The sequence below is a fragment of the Oncorhynchus nerka genome, linkage group LG5 (assembly GCF_034236695.1).
Source record: "Oncorhynchus nerka isolate Pitt River linkage group LG5, Oner_Uvic_2.0, whole genome shotgun sequence".
Classification (NCBI taxonomy): domain Eukaryota; kingdom Metazoa; phylum Chordata; class Actinopteri; order Salmoniformes; family Salmonidae; genus Oncorhynchus; species Oncorhynchus nerka.
The window spans coordinates 24,704,992-24,725,309 of record NC_088400.1 but is presented as its reverse complement, the minus strand read 5'-3'; the positions used below and the strand labels follow the sequence as shown (position 1 = coordinate 24,725,309).

The 20,318-nt window shown below is 46.8% G+C and overlaps 1 protein-coding gene across 1 annotated transcript in view; it reads left to right on the top strand.

The window, feature by feature from the left end:
* LOC115129138 (fibroblast growth factor receptor-like 1) overlaps positions 1-20,318 on the top strand; it is a 166,990-nt gene that overhangs the window by 2,070 nt on the left and 144,602 nt on the right. The window lies entirely within an intron of this gene.

The following is a 20,318-nucleotide window of genomic DNA, read 5'->3' as shown; positions in this document are numbered from 1 at the left end:
ATGGTCTTGGTAAGTGGAGTGTGCCAATATATTTTGCACGATGCTTCCTTGAATAGACTACTGACGTTACACAACATTCTAAAAGGCAGTAACGCACATTTCCACATATGACCAAATCTATGGGCTTTTACTAAGGGGAAAAAAACAAGTAAACGATGAGGATTATACGTTTCTATTCGTAGCTACATCCATCGTAACAGGAAATGGATGACAATGGTGGTCGTGTCAACTCATTGTATTTTTTCCTAACCGCTATGACTGGTGGTGCAGGCTGCTAAGACAGTTGGCTCATAGTTCAATGGTTGAGATTTCTAATACCACATGGGGCAGATATACATTTGTCTTATCCTTTATTGACAACATTCATCCCATGCCGACACACTTTTTAATTCTGAGAAGTGAAAGCATACCTGTGAGAGGAGTCACCCTAGTAGTAGGTTTTTATACAGTACCTAAGACGGATCTATGAGATCATTTGACTATTAGGAAAAAGAGCTGCTCCGGAAATACGGCAATGCGGGTTGTATTGAATTGAGCCTCTAATCTTCATTTTCAAGGTGATTATTACACTTTTCTTCCCAACACAATACCTCAATAAATGTAAGTCCACATTTCAATTGTTTTCTTTGCACCCCATGGGGGATTGAACCTACACTGCAAGTGGTAACAGATAGCAGGAACTCAGCACCTTGCCACTGTACGCTAACTGTCTAGAGCCGTATTTGCTCGCAATGCACATGTTCCAGTGAACTTCTGGTAAGTATGCTTTCGTGAAAAAGTGTTGGGATCAGATACAATTAGTTTACCCTCCCCAAAAATGAATATTTATGAGCAATTCCCACAACCTTTCACCTGAAGTAGATCTGTAGGCAGCCATCTTCAAAAAGTGCCTCACCACAGTGAGGACTGATGATATCTACGACAAGCTGCTAATTCACAACTTTGTATTTTTCTGTACAAAGTTGTGGTTGTGTAACTCAAGTTAGGGTTATAGTCCATTCAGGCTTAGTGCCTACCCTCCATTTTCTAACGGACCCTGCCTAGATCACACAGCTTTTGGCACCTTCAGTTTTCTAATGGACCCTTCCTAAATCACACCTTTTGACTGCAGCACAGTATGCAAGTGTCAAGTGAGGTGCGCAGATAGTGTACTCCTCACCCTCCTGCTGCCCAAACTCCTCACACTCCTGATGCTCACCCTCCTGCTGCCCAGCCTCCTCACCCTCCTGCCACCCAGCCTTCTCACCCTCCTGCTGCCCAGCCTCCTCACCCTCGTGCTACCCAGCCTCCTCACCCTCCTGCTGCCCAGCCTCCTCACCCTCCTGCTACCCAGCCTCCACACCCTCCTGCTGCCCAGCCTCCTCACCATCCTGCTGCCCAGCCGTAGCTGTGTCTGATCTAGACTCAACAGACTTGTAGTCTGCGTGTCTGTCTGTCTCTCTGTCTGTGTCTGTCTGTCAGTCTGCCTGCTCTGGCCTGCCTTTCTGTATGTCTGCCTCTCTGTCTGTCTGTTTGTGGGGAAAGCAAGGGGACATGGGGAGCCAAGCGCACGACGCTCAGGCAGATAGGATCAGTGAGTCACACAGCCAAGCAGTCACAGAGACGCTTAAGCAAAAGTCAACAGATACCCATAGAGAGCAATGCGACTAGATTAGGCAATTTATGTTTGTTTCCTGTGCAATGCCACAGCGTTTCTGATCGTAAATGGAGCAAGGCGGCAAGGATAGCTGTGGGCTTAAAGGTAGACGACACAACCTTACTGGTCTTCCTGGTGATGATATCGGAAGGGGTTCCTCACTGGGGTTAGCCTAGTTAGCGCCTCACTGGGGTTAGCCTAGTTAGCGCCTCACTGGGGTTAGCCTAGTTAGCGCCTCACTGGGGTTAGCCTAGTTAGTGCCTCACTGGGTACACAGAGGGAGAGATAGACGATGGCATGCGGATATTAGAGAAACAAACTTCTTCCTTTCTTCATGAAGTCTGATATGACAGGTTTGATAAGACTAAGACAAGCATGGTGGTTGTGCAGAAAACAAAATAGCTCAGAGATACTGAAACCGAATCAGAGATTATTTCCCACGTGATCTGAGATACTTTGCACTCCATTTGACCCAACGCTGGGCTTTGGACATACTGTGAGGGGTCAACAATGGCAACTCAACATACAGTAGAAAATCTTGAGTCCACATCAAAACATATGCTGACATTCTATAATTATTTTGTGACCTTAGTTTCATACCTTCAGATGGGACCTTCAGGAGTAGAAAAGGAACATACTTTCAAAACTACTGGACATGTAACAACACTTTTCTTAGAGTTCAGGTTGATTGCTATGATGTGGAGTAGAGAATGCATTTTGAAAGGTTGCTGGTTCGAATCCCCAAGACGACTAGGTGAAAAATCTGTCTGTGCCCTTGTGCAAGGCCATTAACCCTAATTGCTCCTGTAAGTAGCTCTGGATAAGAGCGTCTGCTAAATGACTAACAAAGGAACAACAATAACCCTTGACCCCATTTGAGTTCTCCCCTCCTAAATAAGAGTTTGCTGTTCCTGTGTGTCCTTGGTGCACGGGGAATGCAGAACATCACGTCAGATGACAAATATTTTCCGCTACATGCGGAAGCACAGTTTGGGCCCAGCTGCCAGAGAGGCATATGAACTGTATAAGCTTATGCAATGATTCAGGGTCTGCATGGTCGAGAGAGAGACTATTAATGCAGAAATGTGGGTGTTAACATCTGTGCCAACTAAATGGGGAAACAAGTACGTCATGGGATAGTTACCATAACAGTTAGAAAAAACTAAATTATGATCACAAATGAAATTGAACTGCATTCACCTTGGTATCGTTGTCTCGTTTAGTAAAGTGCCACTCATTATGACGTACAGGATCGTGGTGCAGAAAATGTAGACTATATACTACCAGCATTGCATTTAGTCAATGGAGACGGGCAGCCATATGGACATGTGGAGATGTGGGGGCTTTTGGAGGTGGAGCTGTTTGGTTTGTAGGGGCCTGCTGTGCTGTTTGTACAAACTAGGACCACCGTGCGGCTACATGCTGGTGTGTCAATGAGAGGCAGCCCTCCAGGATTCATGACTGAGCATCTGGACACACCTTTATAGAGTAAACCACCAAACGGGCTGATGCTCTAAACGTATACAATGGAAATCAATGCTTATCTAAATGTCTAACCATCTCTGAGCCTTCTAAAAGTGAATAGAACCTGAGATGAGGTTGAGTCCCTCTCTCTCTCCTTCCTTCGTTCCATATCTCCCTCCATCGCTCCCTCCTTCGATCTCTCTCTCTCTCTCTCCCTCCCTCCATCTCACCCTTTTCCGTCCATCCGTCCCTCCCTCCATCTCTCCCTTCCTACCTCACAATCCTCCCACTGCAGCAGTTTATGGCTAGCCCTAAGCCAGAGGGAATGTGTGAAGTTAATTTAGAGTGTTGGAGAAACATAACTGAGCCACTGGGTAGCCTTTGGTCCCCTCACAGCTCTGTAGTATATCCACAGAGCCCGGAGTGTGGGTTAAGCAAACAGTAGTTACATTTAGAATAGGGATTGATACATATGTCTTGTTTAAAGTCAATGTTATTAACAATGACAAAGTGTGTGTATTGAGACAAATGTGTCATAAAATGTAAATACTATATTGCACTGTTATAATAAAATCCTATTGGCATTTCCAGGAAATGATGCTCACAAAACCATCAGGCAAAGCTCAGACATAAGCCGTCTTCCAGACGTGACAAACAGAGCTGAGTGTGAGTGAGGAAGATCTGCTCCAGTTCATGTCAATGAGGAGGATAGATCCATAGAGCAAGGCTTCTGTCAGACTACAGGCCATAAAGTGATTATTAGCATGTCAGATGGTGTTTACACAGCAACCATCTTTCTCTCGCTTCTCCTTATTAGCATTGGGCTGCTAATCACATTCCCCAGTAATGAAGCTGTGTTACCCAGGAGGTCGTAAATTGATTTAAGACTGGGAACAGCATGTTGCTGAGTTGAGGATGTGGTGATTAAGAAACAAAGTCTGGCTTCAAAAGGAACTGAATTAAACAGGAGCTCAGATAAAGTCAATGTTAGTTTAGCACGTCTGGTGTTTGTGTTTTAATGTGTCCATCAAGACACCTCAGGGGTAGGTTGATGGTTTTTATCCCACAATGGCAGAGGGTGGTATGTCCTCCTGGTACAGAATCATGGTGTTCAATGCGACTGGGATAGGTGCCCTGTGTAGGAATGAGGAGAAACAGCTCAATTAGAATAGAGGAGGGAAAGATAGAGAGTTCTCCTGCAGTCCAACTGGCCTACTGTTTTCACCAGTCCTCCCTGCAGTCCTCCAATCTTGTCTGACATGACTTCCATTAGGCTAGCCAGAAGCCTGTACCCCAGTCTGCGTCAATACATGTTGCAAACACATTAGCCACTGAAGGCAACATCTTTATATTGTTGCGGATGTATTGGAATTATGCCACACCCACACTGACATACTTTCCAGCCTGAAATAGCCACAACATAGACAGGCAGGCAGACTAGAGGTCTGTTGAGTCTAGGTCAGACACAGCTATGGTTGGGCAGCGGGAGGGTGAGGAGCCCGGGCAGCAGGAGGGTGAGGAGGCCGGGCAGCAGGAGGGTGAGGAGGCCGGGTAGCAGGAGGGTGAGGAGGCGGGGTAGCAGGAGGGTGAGGAGGCCGGGCAGCAGGAGGGTGAGGAGGCCGGGTAGCAGGAGGGTGAGGAGGCCGGGCAGCAGGAGGGTGAGGAGGCTGGGTAGCAGGAGGGTGAGGAGGCCGGGCAGCAGGAGGGTGAGGAGGCCGGGTAGCAGGAGGGTGAGGAGGCGGGGTAGCAGGAGGGTGAGGAGGCCGGGCAGCAGGAGGGTGAGGAGGCCGGGTAGCAGGAGGGTGAGGAGGCCGGGTAGCAGGAGGGTGAGGAGGCCGGGTAGCAGGAGGGTGAGGAGGCCGGGCAGCAGGAGGGTGAGGAGGCTGGGTAGCAGGAGGGTGAGGAGGCCAGGTAGCAGGAGGGTGAGGAGGCCGGGTAGCAGGAGGGTGAGGAGGCCGGGCAGCAGGAGGGTGAGGAGGCTGGGTAGCAGGAGGGTGAGGAGGCCGGGCAGCAGGAGGGTGAGAAGGCCGGGCAGCAGGAGGGTGAGAAGGCCGGGTAGCAGGAGGGTGAGGAGGCCGGGTAGCAGGAGGGTGAGGAGGCGGGCTAGCAGGAGGGTGAGGAGGCTGGGCAGCAGGAGGGTGAGGAGGCTGGGCAGCACATACTCTCACAGACAGTGCATTGTGTTGTACAGTGGTGAAACAATAGTTTATTGTTGGTGGCTGGAGCCTGTGTTTGGTCATTGCTACAGGTCAGAGGGCAGCAGGGAGTGTGCATGCCTGACCTTTCACCAGGGGCTTACATAAACACACCAGTCCTCCTGCAGATTCTGCTTTTTCTCCTCTTTGTGTGCCTTCAGAGAGTATTCACACCCCGGTACTTTTTCCACATTTTGTTGGGTTACAAAGTTGAATTAAAATGGATTTGATTGTCTTTGTAAATAATCTGCTCAAAATACTTTGTACTGTCAAATTTGAAGAAAAATTATAAAATGAATTTAAAAAAAATATGAAAAATGAAACACGGTCTTGATTAGATACTGTACAGTGCTGTGAAAAAGTATTTGCACCCTTTCTGATTTTCTTTTTTTTTCTTGCTATTTGTTTTGTACTGAATGTTATCAGATCTTCAACCAAAACCAATAATGAATAACAATTATACTTTATTTATTTATTTAATTTAACAAAGTTATGCATCACCCAATGCCCCTGTGTGAAAAAGTAATAGCCCCCTTACACTCAATAACTGGTTGTACCACCTTTAGCTGCAATGACCACAACCAAACACTTCCTGTAGTTGTTGATCAGTCTCTCACATCTCTGTGGAGGAATTGCTTTCACTCAGCAACATTTGGGGTTTTCAAGCATGAACTGCTTGTCTCAAGTCCTGCCACAACATCCCAATCGGTATTAGGTCTGGACTTTGACTAGGCCATTCCAAACCTTTTTAACCATTTTCATGTACAGCACATTCAGAAAGTGTTCAGACCCCATTACTTTTTCCACATTTTGTAATGTTCTGCTTTATTGTAAAATGGATTAAATTACATTTTTTTTCTCATCAATCTACACACAATATCCCATAATACAAAGTGAAAACAGGTTTTTAGAAACTTTTGCAAAATTGTAAAAAATAATAATAATAATAAGTATTCATACCCTTTGCTATGAGACTCGAAATTGAGCTCAGGTTCATCCTGTTTCCATCGATCATCTTTGAGATGTTTCTACAACTTGACTGGAGTCCACCTGTGGTAAATTCAATTGAATGGACATGATTTGGAAAGGCCCACACCTGTCTATATTAGGTCCCACAGATGGCCGTGCATGTCAGAGCAAAAACGAAGCCATGGGGTCGAAGGAATTGTCCTTAGATTTTCGAGCCTGGATTGTGTCGAGGCACAGATCTGGGGAAGGCTTCCAAACTATTTCAGAAGGACAACCATCTCTGCAGCACTTCACCAATCAGGTCTTTATGGTAGAGTGGTCAGACGAAAGCCACTCCTCAGTAAAAGGCACATCACAGCCCGCTTGGGGTTTGTCAAAAGTCACCCAAAGGACTCTCAGACCATGAGGAACAAGATTCTCTGATCTGATAAAACCAAGATTGAATTATTTGGCCTGAATGCCAAGCCTCACATTACATTTACATTTACATTTAAGTCATTTAGCAGACGCTCTTATCCAGAGCGACTTACAAATTGGTGCATTCACCTTATGACATCCAGTGGAACAGCCACTTTACAATAGTGCATCTAAATCTTTTAAGGGGGGTGAGAAGGATTACTTTATCCTATCCTAGGTATTCCTTAAAGAGGTGGGGTTTCAGGTGTCTCCGGAAGGTGGTGATTGACTCCGCTGTCCTGGCGTCGTGAGGGAGTTTGTTCCACCATTGGGGGGCCAGAGCAGCGAACAGTTTTGACTGGGCTGAGCGGGAACTGTACTTCCTCAGTGGTAGGGAGGCGAGCAGGCCAGAGGTGGATGAGCGCAGTGCCCTTGTTTGGGTGTAGGACCTGATCAGAGCCTGGAGGTACTGAGGTGCCGTTCCCCTCACAGCTCCGTAGGCAAGCACCATGGTCTTGTAGCGGATGCGAGCTTCAACTGGAAGCCAGTGGAGAGAGCGGAGGAGCGGGGTGACGTGAGAGAACTTGGGAAGGTTGAACACCAGATGGGCTGCGGCGTTCTGGAAGAGTTGTAGGGGTTTAATGGCACAGGCAGGGAGCCCAGCCAACAGCGAGTTGCAGTAATCCAGACGGGAGATGACAAGTGCCTGGATTAGGACCTGCGCCGCTTCCTGTGTGAGGCAGGGTCATACTCTGCGGATGTTGTAGAGCATGAACCTACAGGAACGGGCCACCGCCTTGATGTTAGTTGAGAACGACAGGGTGTTGTCCAGGATCACGCCGAGGTTCTTAGCGCTCTGGGAGGAGGACACGATGGAGTTGTCAACCGTGATGGCGAGATCATGGAACGGGCAGTCCTTCCCCGGGAGGAAGAGCAGCTCCGTCTTGCCGAGGTTCAGCTTGAGGTGGTGATCCGTCATCCACACTGATATGTCTGCCAGACATGCAGAGATGCGATTCGCCACCTGGTCATCAGAAGGGGGAAAGGAGAAGATTAATTGTGTGTCGTCTGCATAGCAATGATAGGAGAGACCATGTGAGGTTATGACAGAGCCAAGTGACTTGGTGTATAGCGAGAATAGGAGAGGGCCTAGAACAGAGCCCTTGGGGGACACCAGTGGTGAGAGCACGTGGTGAGGAGACAGATTCTCGCCACGCCACCTGGTAGGAGCGACCTGTCAGGTAGGACGCAATCCAAGCGTGGGCCGCGCCGGAGATGCCCAACTCGGAGAGGGTGGAGAGGAGGATCTGATGGTTCACAGTATCGAAGGCAGCCGATAGGTCTAGAAGGATGAGAGCAGAGGAGAGAGAGTTAGCTTTAGCAGTGCGGAGCGCCTCCGTGATACAGAGAAGAGCTGTCTCAGTTGAATGACTAGTCTTGAAACCTGACTGATTTGGATCAAGAAGGTCATTCTGAGAGAGATAGCGGGAGAGCTGGCCAAGGACGGCACGTTCAAGAGTTTTGGAGAGAAAAGAAAGAAGGGATACTGGTCTGTAGTTGTTGACATCGGAGGGATCGAGTGTAGGTTTTTTCAGAAGGGGTGCAACTCTCGCTCTCTTGAAGACGGAAGGGACGTAGCCAGCGGTCAGGGATGAGTTGATGAGCGAGGTGAGGTAAGGGAGAAGGTCTCCGGAAATGGTCTGGAGAAGAGAGGAGGGGATAGGGTCAAGCGGGCAGGTTGTTGGGCGGCCGGCCGTCACAAGACGCGAGATTTCATCTGGAGAGAGAGGGTAGAAAGAGGTCAGAGCACAGGGTAGGGCAGTGTGAGCAGAACCAGCGGTGTCGTTTGACTTAGCAAATGAGGATCGGATGTCGTCGACCTTCTTTTCAAAATGGTTGACGAAGTCATCTGCAGAGAGGGAGGAGGGGGGGAGGGGAGGAGGATTCAGGAGGGAGGAGAAGGTGGCAAAGAGCTTCCTAGGGTTAGAGGCAGATGCTTGGAATTTAGATTGGTAGAAAGTGGCTTTAGCAGCAGAGACAGAAGAGGAAAATGTAGAGAGGAGGGAGTGAAAGGATGCCAGGTCCGCAGGGAGGCGAGTTTTCCTCCATTTCCGCTCGGCTGCGCGGAGCCCTGTTCTGTGAGCTCGCAATGAGTCGTCGAGCCACGGAGCGGGAGGGGAGGACCGAGCCGGCCTGGAGGATAGGGGACATAGAGAGTCAAAGGATGCAGAAAGGGAGGAGAGGAGGGTTGAGGAGGCAGAATCAGGAGATAGGTTGGAGAAGGTTTGAGCAGAGGGAAGAGATGATAGGATGGAAGAGGAGAGAGTAGCGGGGGAGAGAGAGCGAAGGTTGGGACGGCGCGATACCATCCGAGTAGGGGCAGTGTGGGAAGTGTTGGATGAGAGCGAGAGGGAAAAGGATACAAGGTAGTGGTCGGAGACTTGGAGGGGAGTTGTAATGAGGTTAGTGGAAGAACAGCATCTAGTAAAGATGAGGTCGAGCGTATTGCCTGCCTTGTGAGTAGGGGGGGAAGGTGAGAGGGTGAGGTCAAAAGAGGAGAGGAGTGGAAAGAAGGAGGCAGAGAGGAATGAGTCAAAGGTAGACGTGGGGAGGTTAAAGTCACCCACATCAATGGCAGGGACTAGGAGACTAGTCAGGAATGAAGGGAAAGATGAACGGAGCAAAGTACAGAGAGATCCTTGATGAAAACCTGCTCCAGAGCACTCAGGACCTCAGACTGGGGTGAAGGTTCACCTTCCAACAGGACAACGACCCTAAGCACACAGCCAAGACAGCGCAGGAGTGACTTTTCTGAATGTCCTTGAGTGACCCAACCAGAGCCCGGACTTGAACCCGATCGAACATCTCTGGAGAGACCTGAAAATAGCTGTGCAGCGTCGCCCCCCCCTTCCGACCTGACAGAGCTTGAGAGGATCTGTAGAGATGAATGGGAGAAACTCCCCAAATACAAGTGTGCCAAGCTTTTAACGTCATATCCAAGAAGACTCAAGGCTGTAATCGCTGCCTAAGGTGCTTAAACAAAGCACTGAGTAAAGGGTCTGAATACTTATGTAAATGTGATATTTCTGTAGATTTTTTAAAAATACATTGGTAAAAATTCCTAAAAAACTTTTTTTGCTTTGTCATTATGGGGTATTGTGTGTAGAAAAAAACTATGTTTTAATCCATTTTAGAATGAGCCTGTAACGTAACAAAACGTGGAAAAAGTCAAGGGGTCTGAATAATTTACGAATGCACTGTGTGCACTTCAGCTTCAGCTCATAGATGGATGGCCTGACATTCTCCTGTAGACTTCTCTGATACAGAGCAGAATTCATGGTTCCTTCTATTAAGGCAAGTCCAGGTCCTGAGGCAGCAAAGCATTCCCAAACCATCATACTACCATCACCATGCTTGGCCGTTGGTATAAGGTTCTTACTGTCGAATGCAGTGTTTGGTAACATTATGTCTGGCAAAAACAAATGTCATCCAAAAAGTTGACTCAAGTTTTTCAAAAAAGCACCTGGATGATCATCAAGACTCTTAGAAAAATGTTTCATGGACAGATGATTCAAAAATAGAACATTTTGGCTGACATGGGTCCCATGAAAAAAATGAAATAAGTAAGTCATTGTTGTGTTGTGTGTTAACTCAGGTTCCTTTTATCTAATATTAGGTTTTAACATTCAGTTTCAAAAATATGCAAAAGTAGAGAATATTAGAAACGGGTAAATACTTTTTAACTGCACCGTAAGTATTCACCCACTGTTAGACAATACATGTTAGAAACACCTTTGGCAGCGATTACAGCTGTGAGTCTTTCTGGGTAAATCTCTAAGAGGTTTGCACATCTGGATTGTACAATATTTGCCCATTATTCTTTAAAAAATGATTCAAGCTCTGTCAAGTTGGATGTTGATCATTGCTAAACAACCATTTTCAAGTCTTTCCATAGATTTTCAAGACGATTTAAGTCAAAACTGTAACTAGGACACACAGGAACATTCAATGTCGTCTTGGTAATAAACTCCAGTGTATATTTGGCCTTGTGTTTTAGGTTATTGTCCTGCTGTAAGGTGAATTCCTCTCCCAGTGTCTGTTGGAAAGCGGACTGAACCAGGTTCTCCTCTAGGATTTTGTATGTGCTTAGCTTAATTTTAAATAAATAAAATCCCTATTCCTTGCCGATGACAAGCATACCCACAACATGGTGCAGCCACCACCATGCTTGACAATATGAAGTGTGTTAATCAGTGATGTGTTGTATTGGATTTGCCCCAAACATAACGCTCTGTATTCAGGATAAAAAAGTGCATTTCCTTGCCACATTTTTTGCAGGTTTTGCAATTACTTAATTGCCTTGTTGCAAACAGGATACCTATTTTGGAATATTTTTTTCTGCACAATCTTCCTTCTTTTCACTCTGTCATTTAGGTTAGTATTGTGGAGTAACTACAATGTTGTTGATGCATCCTTAGTTTTCTCTTAGAACAGCCATTAAACTCTGCAACTGTTTTAAAATCACAATTGGCCTCATAGTGAAATCCCTGAGCGGTTTCCTTCCTCTCCGGTAACTGAGTTAGGAAGGACACCTGTATCTTTGTGGTGACTGGGTGTAATGATACACCATCCAAAGTGTTATTAATAACTTCACCATGCTCAAAGCGATATTCAGCGTCTGCTTTTTTTATTTTTACCTATCTACCGATAGGTGCCCTTCTTTGTGAGGCATTGGAAAACCTCCCGGGTCGTTGTGGTTGAATTTGTACTTTAAATTGACTACTCGGGGCCTCCCTAGTGGCTCAGAGATCTTAAGGCACTGCTTCACAGTGTTTGAGGCGTCACTACAGACCCGGGTTTGATCCAAGGCTGTATCACAACGACTGTGACCGGGAGTCCCATAGGGAGGCGCACAATTGGCTCAGCATCTTCCGGGTTAGGGGAGGGTGTTAATTAAGAAGCGCGGTTTGACGGGTCATGTTTTGGACGACGCATGACTCGACCTTCGCCTCTCCCGAGCCCATTGGGGAGTTGCAGCGATGAGACAAGATGGTAATTGGATATCATGAAAAAGGGGGTAAAATACAAAAAAATGATAATAATAAAAGAACTTGACTACTTGATTGAGGGACTTTACAGATAATTGTAAATATGGGGTACAGAGATGAGGTAGTCAGAAAAAAATCATGTTAAACACTATTATTGCACACAGAATCCATGGAACTTATTATGTGACTTGTTAGGCACATTTTTTGTCCTGAACTTATTTAAGCTTGGCATAACAAAGGGGTTGAATACCTTTTGACTCAAGATATTTTTTCATTTTTTATTCATTTGTAAAATCGACATAAATTATTATTCCACTTTGACATATGGGGTATTGTGTGTAGGCCAGTGACACAACAATCGAAACCTTAATCCATTTTAAATTCAGGCTGTAACACAACATTATTTTGAAAAAGTCAAGGGGTGTGAATACTTTCTGAAGGCACTGTATATATGTATGCATGTACTTCCCTCCTCCCCCACCTTCCCAGCTGTTCTCCTGGTCGCATTACAAATGAGATGTTGAAAAGCAATCCCGGGACCGGAGACAGCTCTCCTTGTTTTCTTTAGGATTTTCTGTGTCAGTTTGTGTTGGGGCCTGCACCCCTAAGCAGGTGTGTGTGTGTGAGAGAGAGACTGTAAGGAAGGATGAGACAGAGAGAGAGAGAGAGACCCCCTCAAGCATTCTGGGACCTAAACTGAGCATTAACGTGATTGACGAATGGCAGTCATACTGTGTCCACTAGTGGTTTTCTAACCTCTCCTTGGGTACCCCCAGACATTTCATAATTTTGTTGTAATACTGAACTAGCTCACCTAATTCACCTATTCAAGGTCTTGATGATTAGTTGACAATTTGAATTAGGTGTGCTAGCTCTGGTATAGTTAAACTACATGGAATGGCTGGGGATCCCAGAGCAGATGAGAGGTTTGGAAACCCCTGCTCTACACTATTTTTCTAAGTGTCCCAAATGGCACCCTATTCCCTACATAGTGCAATGGTTTTGGCCAGAGCCCTATGTCGTGCACTATATAGGGAAAAGGGTACCATTTGGGACACAGCCATAGACTGAGTCAGTCTCTCCCTTTGCTGCATGCCGCTGGTTTGTTCAGAGTGTGGGACTAACCCAGTGCCCCCTGTGCTCTTTCTAAACAACCTGAACCAATCAGCCTCCACCGGCATTTCCTTTGGTGCTGGGGTGAAAGGTCAGCTGTATTACCCCCCCCAAAAACGACCATAACAGCCACTTAATATCTGAGAGGTTTTGGTATGTCTGAATGACATCACAGAGCCCCACATAAGCCCAGCTGATGTATATCTGAATGACATCACAGATCCCCCCCCCCCCCATAAGCCCAGGTGATATGTCTGAATGATATCATAAATCCCCTAATAAGCCCAGGTGATATGTCTGAATGACATCATAGAGCCCCTAATAAGCCCAGGTGATGTATTTCTGAATGACATCTGAGAGCCCCCCTCCGAAAGCCCAGCTGATGTATGTCTGAATGATATCATAGAGCCCCTAATATGCCCAGGTGATGTATTTCTGAATGACATCTGAGAGCCCCCCTCTGAAAGCCCAGCTGATGTATGTCTGAATGATATCATAGAGCCCCTAATAAGCCCAGGTGATGTATGTCTAAATGACATCACAGATACCCCTCCCCCCCGCAAGCCCAGGTGGTGTATGTCTGAATGACATCACAAAGCCCCCTCCCCCCGTAAGCCCAGGTGATGTATGTCTGAATGACATCACAGAGCCCAGGTTGTTGTCTCCTTAAATCAGGAAATATGTCACTCACACCAGAGGTTGTTGTGTGGTTCATGTTGGACAGCACCAGAGTGAACTGACAATGGTTTTGTAGTGTTCTTGCCCTTAGAGAATCGAAAGCATAGCACACACACACACACACACACACACACACACACACACACACACACACACACACACACACACACACACACACACACACACACACATGGAATGTTCATTACAGACACACACACACACACACACACACACACACACATGGCTTGTTCATTACGCCAGCTGTCGGAGTGGAATCCACACTGCTGTTGGAATGTATAAGGAGTGTGGGAGTTGTGGGGTGGTTTGAAAGTTGGGAATTTGAAGGCTTTAGCAACTGAGAAGCTTGTGTTGCTTGGGCTGTTAGGTGCAGTGTTGTGGGTTTTTAAAGGATGCAGTCGGGACACAGACCCAGCCAAACCCATAGGCTCCAACCAGGAAATCTGAACCACCTGGCTGACTGATCCGGATTCAGTGGAGGAGCTTTTGGGTGTCAGGGTGGCTGTCTGGAGTGAATAGGCTTGCACCTGTGGGGTTTCTCATCTGTTGCTGCCTCTTATATCTCTCCCCCAGTCCCATGGTGGATCAGGCCTGATAAAAGGACCATGTGATATGACGTGGCTCACTATGAGCAGCTGTCTTTTCCCCCAGTTTTAAATCCGTTGTTTGCTGGAGGTCTCGCTATTTCACAGTGTTGTTCTCACAGTTGGTTTGTCTTTAAGCTTAGGGCAACACCATCTATTGTCTCCCCCAGTCTTCCTCAATAGGATTTGAATGGGCCTGAGAAATGTGTGTTTCTCAAAGACCGTGAAGTGAGAGACGTAAGCAGATCCTCTACAGGCTATTTAAACTTTGCACATTGGATGTCGTCCCCCATTTCCTCTCTGTGTGTCTGTCTTTCTGTCTCTTCGGCATGGAATTCCACCACCATCACCCTCAGGTTGTGCAGATGGAAAACCTTGAGTGCTACGTGATTATTTTCTGTGCACAAAGTTACACGAGAACAATGTTGAAATCCTCTATTAACCATATATAATCCTAATTTTCTGGCTCAGAGTTGTCACCTATTATCATACTGAGATTTATGTCAGAGACTAAAATATCTCTATTCTTCAGGGTCCCTATTTCAAAATACTTTAAGACCTTTAAGTCTTTTTTCTGGCCAGCTGCCCTGGGTTTTAAAACTTTAACTTTCAGAAGGGGAGAAAAGGAGATAGGGGGGAGAGCAGGGGCTTGGGGAGGCGCGGTCGTCGTCTCTGTGAGAGTGACCCCTGAGTGACAGCAGCCGAGGAGAAACGAACCTGAGGCTGTGGTGGACAGATCGACGGGCCATGGTGAACAGAGTGCCACTCTGCCAGGGCCGTGGTGAACAGAGTGCCACTCTGCCAGGGCCGTGGTGAACAGAGTGCCACTCTGCCAGGGCCGTGGTGAACAGAGTGCCACTCTGCCAGGGCAGTGGTGAACAGAGTGCCACTCTGCCAGGGCCGTGGTGAACAGAGTGCCACTCTGCCAGGGCAGTGGTGAACAGAGTGCCACTCTGCCAGGGCCGTGGTGAACAGAGTGCCACTCTGCCAGGGCCGTGGTGAACAGAGTGCCACTCTGCCAGGGCAGTGGTGAACAGAGTGCCACTCTGCCAGGGCAGTGGTGAACAGAGTGCCACTCTGCCAGGGCCGTGGTGAACAGAGTGCCACTCTGCCAGGGCAGTGGAGAACAGAGTGCCACTCTGCCAGGGCCGTGGTGAACAAAGTGCCACTCTGCCAGGGCCGTGGTGAACAGAGTGCCACTCTGCCAGGGCAATGGTGAACAGAGTGCCACTCTGCCAGGGCAGTGGAGAACAGAGTGCCACTCTGCCAGGGCAGTGGTGAACAGAGTGCCACTCTGCCAGGGCCGCGGTGAACAGAGTGCCACTCTGCCAGGGCCGCGGTGAACATCACTCCGTCGAGGACGTAACGCCACTCCTCTGGGGAGGAAACTCAGCCTCCACTGACAGGTACAAGTGGCAAGATGACTGATTCATTTGAGGCGATATTCTGGAACTGTTTGCACCGTGAGTGCCTCGGCCTGTCAATGGTCACTTTGTGGGCCCCTACCTGGCTCAGCCCCTGCCTCTGACTCATGCATTCATGTCTAGTTGTGCCAATCCACACTGGCCCTCAACACACAGTCACACACCAAGGACAGCATCGTTGGTGGGGTGTGCGCCAAGTACTGCCGTCATCTCATATGATGAGCTCAACTATTACAAATGTTTGTGAGCTCATATTGTGTACATCCCTTAACTGGCTTAACCTCTTTTCTTCTAAAAAAAACACGTTGTCAATGCTTTCTTTGTTGATTTGAGCTGACTGCTAGTTTGTATGTTTGCCTCATTAAGATGTCAGTGATGAGTGCAAGATGAGAAAGGGAGATACACCTCAGTGCTTGTCTCTGTCTGTAGGTACACATCATTTGAATGTTTCCCTGAGGAACAGAGTTAGCCTCATTGTCAGGGCCAGGTTGCCCGGCACTCAATTGACTGGAAATTTCGGATGAAACCTCTTCTGACAGAGACCTGCGCATAACAAATTGAGTTAGTCATGTCTGAGAGGAGGTGAGGAATGTGTGAGAGAGGTAGCGGTCTGGGGTACATATGGGCGTGGGGTGTGTGTGTCTGGGGGTGGGGGACTGGGGTCTGTGGTACATATGGGCGTGGGGGTGAGGTGTGTGTGTGGGGGGGGGAATGCTGTCAGACAAGGAACCCAGTGGAGCAGATACATGGAGGAGGATAAGGAGGAGGAGGACACGTGGGAGAGAGAATAGGAGCCTTACCAAATTGCATTGTATTTTATTGTGCATTTGAATTTTAAGCATTTGAAGTAATTTTGGGTGTAATAATTCACACATGAAAACACAACTATTTGAAATATAACTAATTTTAATGTAAGAGGATCCATATCTCTGGCTTTATGAACTCAGACCTTTCTTCTGTCTTTATGGTGGCCAACGTGCAATCACTGGAGAGTAAACTGGATGAGCTCGGTTCGAGACTATCCTACCAACAGGACATTAAAAACTGTAATATTTTATGGATAATATACAGTTGCCTGGGTTTTTCGTGCATCAGCAGGACAGAACAGCTGCATCCGGTAAGACAAGGGGGGTGTATTTGTCAATCACAGCTGGTGCATGATGTCTAATATTAAGGAAGTCTCGAGGTATTGCTCGCTTGAGGTACAGTACCTCAAGCGGCAGGGTAGCCTAGTGGTTAGAGCGTTGGACTGGTAACCGGAAGGTTGCAAGTTCAAACCCCCGAGCTGACAAGGTACAAATCTGTCGTTCTGCCCCTGAACAGGCAGTTAACCCACTGTTCCTAGGCCGTCATTGAAAATAAGAATTTGTTCTTAACTGACTTGCCTAGTTAAATAAAGGTAAAATAAAATTAATAAAATAAAAATAATAAGCTGTAGACCACACTATCTACCAAGTGTTTTTCTTAGCCGTCTATTTAGCACCACAAACCGACACTGGCACTAAGACCGCACTAAACTAACTGTATAGGACCATAATTAAACAATAAAAATGCTCATCCAGAAGTGGTACTCCGAGTGGCCGGGGTCTTCAATGCAGGAAAACTTAAATCCGTTTTACCTCATTTCTACCAGCATGTCACATGTGCAACATGAGGGGAAAATATAGAGAACACTTTTACTCCACACACAGAGACACTTACAAAGTTCTCCCTCGCCCTCCATTTGGCAGATCTGACCATAATTCTATCCTACTGATTACTGCTTGCAAGCAAAAACTAAAGCAGGAAGTACCAGTGACTCGCTCAATACGTAAGTGGTCAGATGACACAGATGCTATGCTACAGGACTGTTTTGCTAGCACAGACTGGAATATGTTCTGGGATTCATCCAGTGGCATTGAGGAGTATACCACGTCAGTCACCGGCTTCATCAATAAGTGCATCAACAACGTCATCCCCACAGTGACCGTACGTACATATCCCAACCAGAAACCATGGATTACAGGCAACATGCGTACCGATCTAAAGGCTAGAGCTGCCGCTATGCCCTCAGATGAACTGTCAAACAGGCAAAGCATCAATACAGGACTACGATTGAATCCTACTATACTCGCTCGGACACTCTTTGGATGTGGCAGGGCTTGCAAACTAATACAGACAACAAAAGGAAAGCCAGCCACAAGCTGCCCAGTGACGCGAGCCTACCAGACAAGCTGAATGCTTTTTATGCTCGCGACGAGGCAAGCAACACTGAAGCATGCATGAGAGCACCAGCTGTTCCAGATGATTGTGTGATCACGCTTTCCGTAGCCGATGTGAACAGACCTTTAAGCAAGTCAACATTCACAAGATCACGGGGCCAGAAGGATTACCAGGACGTGTACTTAGAACATGCACTGACCAACTGACAAGTGCCTTCACTAACTTTTTCAACCCCTCCCTGGCTGAGTCTGCAATACCTACATGTTTCACACCATAGTCCCTGTTCCCAAGAAAGTGAAGGTAACCTGCCTAAACGTCAGTAGCCATGAAGTGCTTTGAAAGGCTGGGCATAGCTCACATTAACACCATCATCCCGGAAAACCTAGACCAATTCACATACTGCCCCAACAGATCCTCAGATGATGCAATCTCAATCGCAATCCACACTGCCCTTTCCCACCTGGAAAAAGGAATACTTACAGTTGAAGTCGGAAGTTTACATGCACCAGTTTTTCACAATTCCTGACATTTAATCCTCGTAAAATTACCTAAAACAGTTAGGATCACCACTTTATTTTAAGAATGTGAAATGTCAGAGTAATAGTTGAGAGAATTATTTATTTCAGCTTTTATTTCTTTCATCACATTCCCAGTGGGTCAGAAGTTTACATACACTCAATTAGTATTTGGTAGCATTGCCTTTAAATTGTTTAACTTGGGTCAAACGTTTCGGGTAGCCTTCCACAAGCTTCCCACAATAAGTTGGATGAATTTTGGCCCATTCTTCCTGACAGAGCTGTTGTAACTGGGTCAGGTTTGTAGGCCTCCTTGCTCGCACACGCTTTTTCAGTTCTGCCCACAAATTTTCTATAGGATTGAGGTCAGGGCTTTGTGATGGCAACTCCAATAACTTGACTTTGTTGTCCTTAAGCCATTTTGCCACAAATTTGGAAGTATGCTTGGAGTCATTGTCCATTTGGAAGACCCATTTGTGACCAAGCTTTAACTTCCTGACTGATGTCTTGAGATGTTGCTTCAATATATCCACGTAATTTTCCTACCTCATGATGCCATCTATTTTGTGAAGTGCACCAGACCCTTCTGCAGCAAAGCACATGATTCTAGCCACCCCCATGCGTCACGGTTAGGATGGTGTTCTTTGACTTTTCCTCTAAACATAACGACGGTCATTATGGCCAAACAGTTCTATTTTTGTTTCATCAGACCAGAGGACATTTCTCCAAAAAGTATGATCTGTGTCCCTATGTGCAGACCGTAGTCTGGCTTTTTTTATGGTGGTTTTGGAGCAGTGGCTTCTTCCTTGCAGAGCAGCCTTTCAGGTTATGTCGATATAGGACTTGTTTTACTGTGGATGTAGATACTTTGTGTATCTGTTTACACTTTTCGCACCAGAGTACGTTCATCTCTAGGAGACAGAACATGTCTCCTTCCACAGCGGTATGACGGCTGCGTGGTCTCATGGTGTTTATACTTGTGTACTATTGTTTGTACAGATGAACGTGGTACCTTCAGGCGTTTGGAAATTGCTCCCAAGGATGAACCAGACTTGTGGAGGTCTACACATTTTTTTCTGAGTTCTTTGCTGATTTCCTTTGATTTTCCCATGATGTCAAGCAAAGAGGCACTGAGTTTGAAGGTAGGCCTTGAAATACATCCACAGGTACACCGCCAATTGACTCAAATTATGTCAATTAGCCTATCAGAAGCTTCTAAAGCCAAGACATCATTTTCTGGAATTCTCCAAGCTGGTTAAAGGCACAGTCAACCCACTGGAATTGTGATACAATGAATTATAAGTGAAATAATCTGTCTGTAAACAATTGTTGGAAAAATTACTTGTGTTAAGTCGTAACTGACTTTCCAAAACTATAATTTGTTAACAGGAAATTGGGGGACTGGTTGAAAAACAAGTTTTAATGACTCCAACGTAAGTCTATGTCAACTTCTGACTTCAACTGTATGTGAGAATGCTGTTCATTGACTACAGCTCAGTGTTCAACACAATTGTGCCCACAAAGCTCATCACTAAGCTAAGGACCTTGGAACTTAACACCTCCGTCTGCAACTGGATCCTGCATTTCCTGACGGGCCGCCACCATGTGGTAAGTAGGAGACTGAACTGATTTGTCATGGGTCCCCAGATCCTCAATAAGTTCTACAGCTGCACCATTGAGAGCGTCCTCGCCGGTTGCATCACCGCCTGGTATGGCAACTGCTCGACATCTGACCGTAATGCGCTACAGTGGGTAGTGGGTGCGGCCCAGTACATCACTGGGGCCCAGTACATCACTGGGGCCAAGCTTCCTGCCATCCAGGACCTATATACTTGGCGGTGTCAGAGGAAGACCCCAAAAATTGCCAAAGACTCCAGCCACCTTAGTCATAGACTGTTCTCTCTGCTACCACACGGCAAGGGCTACCAGAGCGCCAAGTCTAGGTCCAAAAGGTTCCTTAACAGCTTCTACCCCCAAGCCATAAGACTGCTGAATAATTAATCACATGGCCACCCGGACTAAATGCATTGACCCCCCCCCCCCCGGCCGAGTAGGGGTTAAGGGCTTGTCAGTTTG